At 41.2% G+C, this 9182-nt stretch overlaps 1 pseudogene; it reads left to right on the plus strand.

The window, feature by feature from the left end:
* Nucleotides 1-2601: 2601 nt before the first annotated feature.
* LOC123806727 lies at nt 2602-7028 on the plus strand (annotated as a pseudogene).
* Nucleotides 7029-9182: the final 2154 nt, after the last annotated feature.

Below are 9182 nucleotides of genomic sequence, written 5' to 3' on the forward strand. Positions count from 1 at the left end.
TGTTCTGCTCTCTTCTGGATTTCAGTCACTTCCCCCATTTCCCACCAGCAAAATGGGCCCTTCTGGTGCTGATTCCCTGGTAGGTGGGCTTGTGTACATTCTAGGACCCTGTGGGTCTCTCCCACAAACTCTCCTGTAAGGCTGAGAGTTTCTCCCCCTGCGACCTCAAACTCCACAGGTGTTTTCAATCAAAGGTTTCAGGCTTTTTTACCTGTGCTGGGGCCCTGAGTTGTGCAGTCTGTCCCACTTCCCAGTTGTTTCTCCTGGTTTATCTGCAGGAAAATGTCTCCACCAGCCACCTCCTTGCCAGTCAGCTGCAGCCTTGCATACCCTGCGCCACAATCTGCCGCCTTGCTGGGTCCTCCAGTTACCGCCTTGCCCACCCCAGTCTTACATCCACCACAGTGCCACGAGTCCTCTTTGCCAGGCCACGCTTCTCTGCCCCTCCTACCTATCTGGATGAGTGTGTCTTCTTTAACTCCTTGGTTGTCCGACTTCCATACAGTTCAATTTTCTGTCACTTCTAGCTGTTATTCTGTTTCTAAATTGTTGTTGTCCCTATCTTGGTTGTATGAGGAGGCACAGTTTGTCTACCTACGCCTCCATCTTGGCTGCAAGTCAATGAGAGAATCTTAAAAGCAGCAAGAGAAAAGCAGATAGTCACAGGAGATTTCCCATAAAACTGTCAACTGATCTCTCAAAAGAAATTTTGCAGGCTAAAAAGGACTGGCAAGAAGTACTTGAAGTGATGAAAAGCAAGGACTTACAACCTAGATTACTTTATCCAGAAAAGCTATCAATTAGAATTGAAGGGCAGAAAAAGTAGTTCCCAAACAAGGTAAAACTAAAGTTCATCATCACCAAGTCATTATTATATGAAATGTTAAAGGGAATTATATAAGAAAAAGAAGATCAAAACTATGAACATTAAAATGGCAACAAATTCACAACTATCAACAACTGAATCTAAAAAACAAACTAAGCAAATAAGCAGAATAGGAACAGGATCATAGATATGGAGATCATTTGGACGGTTATCAGCTGGGAGGGAGGAGGGGGAGAATAGGGAAAAGGTGAAGGGCTTAAGAAGTACAAACTGGTAGGTACAAAATAGACAGGGGGATGTCAAGAACAATATAGGAAATGGAGAAGCCAGAGGACTTATACACATGACCCATGGATGTGAATGATGGCAGAGGGGATTGCTGGAGGGAATGGGGGTATGGGCTGTGGGGGGGGGGGGTCAAAAGAGGAAAAATTGAGACAATTGTAATAACATGATCAATAAAATATATTTAAAAATACAAAACCTTTGTAAAACTTCCCAAAGTTAACCATTTAAGCATAGTGGTTTTTGTTTCCCCCCTCAAAACCTAGTGGTCCTATGTGCTTATATTCAGGGAAAGCAAGAAAGGGAGATATGTGGGAAATTTCCTACCACTCTTGATCAGGTCTTGGGGGGATATCTCCAACAGGGCGTGTCACCTGGCATGTGTGTCATTATGTCTGTGTGTCTATGTGCACTTGAGGGAAAGGTATACAGTACTGGGAGGCTATTTGGCTGAAAGCTTCCAGACACAAAGGGCCTCATATTTAGGTTTTGAAAGTTACTTCCAAGAAAGGATGGGCACACAATCACAAACAATCACATACACTGGTCAATAGGAAGACAAAGACAACTAACTTTCAATATTAATCCCGTATCTCATTATACAACCACATAGCCTATATAGAATCTACATTAATATTGTAATAAATACTATAATTACCTTGTGAATAATAACAATGCATATATTAAAAGTGATAAATTATTAAAAACATATAGATCAGAATTTTCATAATCATACTTTGGAATTCATTTATCTTTTACTATACTAGGAACTCCAAAAAATGGAAGCAGCTTAAGACCTTCTCAGTTCTTCATAGGCTCTGATTCTAAGCAATTGGATGGGTGGTGGTTAATAAGAGAGGCAAATAAACTTAATTCCAAGGACCCACAGAAAAACGGGCACAAAGGACTGCCTTGGTCCAAGAACGGACTCTGGAACTCTTCAGGAAGAGGTTCTTATGAGAGTCCCTGGTGTTATTGTTTAGACACTCCATCACAAATCTACTTCTGCTTAAGTTATCCTAATATTTTCAATAAAACTACTTTTTTTCTTTGTCATCAAGTCCCTCTTGACTTTAAAAACATAGAATATAGCCTCACTCTGAAATCAGTTAGGTGCTGAGAGGTACAACCAAAAACTACTAAGTTCCTTCTTAAAGGATCCTACCAATAACTTGGTTCTTCCATGTAAAAAGATAATGCACAGTGCAAGGCAGAGAGACTAACTGATAAATACCATGCCAGTGACTGGGTAGACAAGAACTATGGCTTAAAGTTCATCAAGAAGTGAACCTCTGGTCAGAGAGAAAGCTGTGGGTAAGCCAGCATCTAATCTAAACTTGGCCTTTTCACTTCTGAGTATGTGTTCTTGTCTTTTCCCCTAGACCAGATATTCTTATGCCTGTTTGTACTAAGCCAGGAGGAAGAAAATGCGATGGAAGAGACTGGAGATTCTAAAGAAGAGGATGAATGAATAAGAAATATCTAAGAGAATGAGAATAGGTGGAAAGGTAAGCCTTTCTCTATGGCCCATGTAGGCAAGATTAGGTATAAAGAAACACAGGTTTTTAGGGTAGGAGAGTAGAGGAGGTAAGGAAGTTTCTATCAGGTAACCTGGGAATATCCATTTGATAGAAAGAATCAGGGAAGAGATGGTAATGTGAAAAGGAAGAAAAGTCCAGAAAGTTGTCAAGATACATTTGTGATTGTATCAAGAAGAGGATGACTTAGTAGCAAGGTGGAGCTACCCAATTGACTACATGAACTTCTCAGGATTGGATGGCTATGACTCCAGCAGTTTCCCCATCATCACTCTTCCTTCACTGGGAGCTGACTGTTGAGTGATTCATAAATGGTGACACTCCAAAAGCAAAGAGGCTGGCTTTTGACTTCTTTTCCTTTTTGGTCCACTATTTGATTCCTATCTTCTTAGGGTGGAGACATGGGCTTGCTAAAATTAAAAAACAAAAACAAAAACCAGCATTTTCTGTGTCAGCTTGGCCATACCTCAAGCTTTATGGAGACTAAAGATAGCCCAATAAATGTGATTACTTTTATCTGCACTTCTTATAAGAGATGTTTTGTTAGTAGCTTTATGGCTATGACCACCTTTTCCACCAGTTAAAGTACAGTTCTTATTTCTCACTTTCATTATATCAGCCTAGTTTAAAAGTAAAGGTGTGCTCCAAATTCAGAATGGCTGATAAAGAGTTACATTTAAACATTACTTGTGGGGGGGGGGGTGAGGGGACCTATTAGTTTCTCTTAAAGAGCTTTTTACAATGGTGAACTGAGTTAGAAATTCCTAATGTCCTCTCTGACTCATAATCAAGAATCAATTGACAGGAAGGAAGATGAAACATAAAATAGCAGCTCTATAACAGACTTGCATTGCCTTAATCTCTATACTTCATTGACGTGTCGCATAATTTACCTCTTTCAGGCCCTGAATAGTTTACCTGCAAAAGAACGCCCCTGGGTGCTATGTTTGCTACACAGATCAGGATGCACAGAATTTTTTTAAACTAAAAAGAAACAGATTTACCCATTCTGTGTGACTGAAGCAGCCTCCTCTGAGATGTCCATTTACATAATTTCTTCTTGAACTTTGCTTCCAAGACCTGACTAAGAAAGCAGCACCCACCAATGGGTATTCCTTTCTACAGATTAGGAGAAACAGCAATTATATGAAAAGACATATTTTCCTGTCAATTGATTCAAATGCATAAAAAATAGAGTCAACCAGATGACTACAGATGCCAAGTCACAAATGTGATTAAATTCTGAGTAAAGTGAAGTATTATTCAGGCATAAAATACACAGAGCCAAGGCCAGTCCTACTTCCCCCATCAATAAGTAGAGAACTATCACTGGAAATTTTACCTGGAGCCCTTGCTAGAGTCTCCAAGGAGAGGGTGATGTGATTTATAGTTTTATCCCTGACTAAATGCCACAATTACTTGAAATATGGTATGCTTCCACACAGCATATAACTAATATTTTCCCTTAACAAAGATAAGATATAGTTCATATCATGTAACTCAGTTTAATGTTAGGCTTTGAATAAATTAGTTTTACAAATGGAATTTTAAGTAAGGGTAAAAGCATTGTAGGGGGGGGAAAGCACAAAGAGACTCCTGTACCAATAGAATAAAATTTAATAAAGGCAAGTGTGCACAACACATAGGAGGAGAAAAGCAGACGATATATACATATAGTGATCTACCCTTATCCACTGGGGATTTGTTTCAAGACTCCCAGTGGATGCCTGTAACCATGGATAGTATCAAACCCCATGCACACCATTTTTTTCCACATACATTTCTATGATAAAGTTTAATTTATGAATTAGGAACAGTAAGAAATTAACAGCAATAATAATAATAATAATAATAATAATAATAATAAAGTGGAGCAATTACTGTAATAAATGCTATGCAAATGTGGGTTTTCTTTCTACAAATACCTTGTTGTACTGCACCCACATTTTCACTTAAAGGGAGAAATTTACAGATTCTCTTTAGCATATCTGAATTGTCGACACGACTACTCTTACACTTTGCAGCCATTATTAAGTAAAATAAGGGTTACTTAAACACAAGCACTGGGATAACCATGTAGTTGATCTGAAAATGAAAGTAGCTACCAAGTGACTGGACAGGGAGCCTACACAGAGTGAATACATTGGACAAACAGATGATTCACATCCTGGGGGGATGGATTATGTAGTGAGATTTCATCACACTACTCAGAAGACCACACAATGTAAAACACTGTTTATTTCTGAATTTTCCATTTAATATTTTTGGACCACAGTTCACTGTAAGTAACTGAAAACCAAAATTGGTGATAAATGGGGGCCACTATATAGAGTAGCATGGATCAGAAAGGCACAGACACAGCCAAGACAGACCTGCAGGCATGAACTACCAAGATAACTCTGGTGCCTGCCATATACACACAAGGACCCTTGAGTATCAGGGAGCATGACAAGGTCACTCAGATTCATTTTTCCCACTTTTTTATTTTTGATTTTTAGAGAAAAGAGAAGAGAGGGAGAAAGAGAGGGAAAGAAACATCAGTATGAGAGAGATACATTGGTTGGCTGTCTTCCATGGGCACCCAGTCCAGGGATTTGCAACCCAGGCATGTGCCCTGACCAGGAACCGAACCAGTGGCCTTTTGGTTTGTGGGATGATACCCAACCAACTGAGCCATACCAGCTGGAATCATTTTTCCCATTTTTGAGTAGAAGGGGAAACAAGCTGCTCTCCTTTGAACTTTTCCTCAGTCCAAAGTCCTTTGAACTTTTCCTCAGTCCAAAGTCCAAATTCTCAGCTTTAGAAATTTTAACTGTTTACATTTTACATTGCAACCCAGGACATACATATATATATCCATAGAAAATGATGTCCTCTGTTTTCTATTTTATCCTATCCTATTTTATTTTTAAAATTATGATGAAGACACATGTTATGGTTGAACTGTGTCTCCCCCAAAATTCATATATTGAAGTCCTAATCCCAAGTACCTCAGAAGTGACCTTATCTGGATATGGTGTCTTTACAGAAGTCCAGTTAAAGTGAGGCCATTAGAATGAGCCCTAATCCAATATTACTGATGTCCACATAAAAAGAGAAAATGTGGGCTGCTTGAACATGAGTTTCAGTGTCTTGCCTTCCTCCTTGAACAACATAAGCTTCAGCACCTGCTCCAGCTTCTTCACAAACTATTGCCCCTGGCTGGCCAACAGTGTGGCCAGAGTCTATGCTGGTCCTGAGGGTTCAGGCTCCAGGAATTCTATGTCTCATTTCACCAGTATGTGGTGTGTCTGGGGGTCTGGGGCCTGGCTGTGGGGTTGACCCAGGGTTTAGAGGGCATAAGGGACATCCAGAGCAAGAAGGAAACTATACAATGCCTGCATGACCACCTAGCTTCTTACCTGCAGAGGGTGAGAAGCCTGGAGGCTGATAATTGGAGACTGGAGAACAATATTTGTGAACACCTGGAGAAGAAGAGATCCCAGGTCAGAGACTGGGGGCATTATTTCAAAACCATTGAGAACCTGAGGGCTCAGGTCTTTGCAAGTTCTGTGGGCAATGTTCACATCATTCTGCAGATTGACAATGCCTTTCTTGCTACTGATGACTTCAGAGTCAAATATGAGATGGGACTGGCCATGCACCAGTCTTTGGAGAGTGATATCAATGGGTTCCGAAAGGTCATTGATGACACTGATATCACTCAGCTGCAGCTGGAGACAGAGACTAAGGTTCTCCAGGAGGAGCTGCTCTTCATGATGAAGAATTACGAAGAGGAAGTAAATGGTCTACAAAACCACATTGCCCACTCTGGGTTGACCATGGAGTTGAATGCTCCCAGATCTCAGGACCTCAGTAAGATCATAACGGACATCCAGGACGAGTATGACGAGCTAGCTCAGAATAACTGATAGGAGCTAGACTGGTCCCAGCAGATTGAGGAGAGCGCACCACTGTGGTCACCTCACAGACTGCTGAGATAGGAGCTACTGAGATGACACTCACGGAGCTGAGACTACAGTCCTATCCTTGGAGATCTACCTGGACTAAATTAGAAATCTGAAGCCCAGTTTAGGGAACAGCCTGAGGGAGGTGGAGACACTCTATACCATGCAGATGGAGCAGATGGATCAACAAGATCCTGCTGCACCTGGAGTCAGAGCTGGCCCAGACGAGGGGCAGAGGCAGGACACCAGGCCCAGGAGTATGAGATCATCAAGGTCAAGGTGGAGGCTGAGATCACCACCTACTGGAGGATTTAGAACCTTAGCTCTGGAGAACAGCCACTCCATACAATCCATGAAAAGACCACCATCTGCAGGATTCTGGACAACAAAGTGGTGTCTGAGGTCAATAACACCAAAGTTCTGAGGCAGTAAAGGCAGCCCCTTGGGAGTAGGAAAAAGTTCAGAGATAATTGAACATTTAAGAAAGAGAGAGTGAAAATGTAGATGCAGGACATGCACAGAGGGTAGACAATGTGAAGACAGCCACCTACAAACCAAAGGCAGAGACCTGGAACAGTTTCTTCCCTCACAACCCTGCCAACACCTTGATTAAAGACTCCGGGCCTCCAAAACTGTGAGACAATACATTTCTGTTGCTTATGCCACCCAATCTGTGGTGCTTTGTTATACAGCATCCCAAGGAAAATTAATACAATACACTAAATTGATTTCATGACCCATAAATGGGCTTTGAAGAGCACTTTGGAAAAAATGAATCTGGTCCCATTGCCCTCTCCAGCATCATCTTTCCACCTTGAATAAGGCAGTAACAAGGAACTCAGTACCTCCCAAGGCAGGACATTCCACCTCTGGTCATCGATGGTAGAGCTAAAACCTGATGAGTGTAACTTGGTCCCACAATTTTACTGCCATATATAAAGACTCCTATATAGAGAGAAGTCAAATTCCTCCCCATCATGACAGTCTTTCAACCTGACATTTATATTCTGCAGCCCAAACTCTCTTCTACAAACTCTGTTTTCTTCCATATTGTCTTCCCTCAGTCCCTTGAACAGATACAGATTCCTTTCTTTGCCTTTCTGCTGAACTCTTTCTCCTGAAAAATGAAATTGCCTTCCCTTGCTCTGCTGCTGGCTAAACCTGTCCTAATTCCCCTTCTCAGCCTACCTTCATCTTTACAAATCACTTTCTGATCCTGACAACTTGGAGCATTCTCTTTCTTTTCAAAATACCTAACACACTGTGCTGAATAGTAATTAAAGATTGGCCCAAACTTATTAGTACTTAGGAAAACTGAGGGGTTTTTTTTTAAGATTTTATTTATTTATTTATTTCTAGGGAGGGAAGGGAGGGGGAGAGAGAGAGAGAGAGAGAAATAAACATCAGTGTGAAGTTGCTGGGGGTTATGGCCTGCAACCCAGGAATGTACCCTGGCTGGGAATTGAACCTGGGACACTTTGGTTCCCAGCCCGTGCTTAATCCACTGAGCTACGCCAGCCAGGGCTAGGAAAACTGAGTTTTGACCATCTTTACTGAACTTCTCATTTAACACAGGGATCTTAATGAGGCACTAGTTTCAAGTGTCAGACCCCTGGTTAACATGCCTGAGTTGGTATCTTTGAAACTAACTTCTAACTTTTTTCTTTTGTTCAAACTAGTTTTCCCCAAATCTCTTCTAACTGGTCTCTTCTTGAGGTTGTAGGACCTCTGAATAAAAAGGTCAGGATGAAAACTGTGGATTCTCATCAATCTGAAAGTAGGCTGCTGACAGAATTTTGTAGTCACCCCAGAAGCCACTCTTTCCATCTGTATTTTCTTCTCTATTGCCTCCTCTATCTTTATTCTACACACCACTTTGGAGGATCTCTGACATTTGTATGGTTGTAAATACCAAGAAGACTCTGATGATGCTCTTACAGACTTTTTCAGCCCAAATCTCTTTCTTGAGCTCTACAGTTACTTATCCAATAGCTGCAGTGAGAAATCTCACAGACTTCTCAAAATCCATAGGGCTGAAATCGAAACCATGATCTTCCTACATTCTCCAGTATTTCCCACCTTAAGGAATGGCCTCACCATCCACTCACTTGTCCAGTCTAGAAGCGGGGATATTACTATAACTCCTTCCCCACAGCCAGTCAGACACAGTCCATTGTGGATTCCACCTTCCTAATACTTCTCAAATTCACATCTTTTTATGTTGTACTCTGTACACTGCCTACATTCAACCTCTCAGCCTGTCTCACCTGGGTTAAATGCATCACCCACAGTTGGTCTCTCTGCTTCTCTTTTTCCATGCAGTTCATTTTCCCCCTGCAATTTGAGTGATCTTTCCCAAATGTTAATCAATTATATATTATTTTTTACTAGTCAGGGTCCAGCCAGGAAACAAACTACTCTGAAAAGCAGGTGTAATTTCATGGTGAAAATTAGTTACACAGGTGATGAAAGAGCTAAGAACTGAAAGAAAGGGTGGAGAGGCAATCCAGAGATTAGCAACAACAGAAGAAAGAAACATTACCACCCCAAGCAGAGAGGGACAAAAGGAAACATAGCTATTATCAG

This window comes from Phyllostomus hastatus, unplaced genomic scaffold (genome assembly GCF_019186645.2).
Source record: "Phyllostomus hastatus isolate PE091 unplaced genomic scaffold, TTU_PhHast_1.1 phas_scaffold_39, whole genome shotgun sequence".
Taxonomy (NCBI): domain Eukaryota; kingdom Metazoa; phylum Chordata; class Mammalia; order Chiroptera; family Phyllostomidae; genus Phyllostomus; species Phyllostomus hastatus.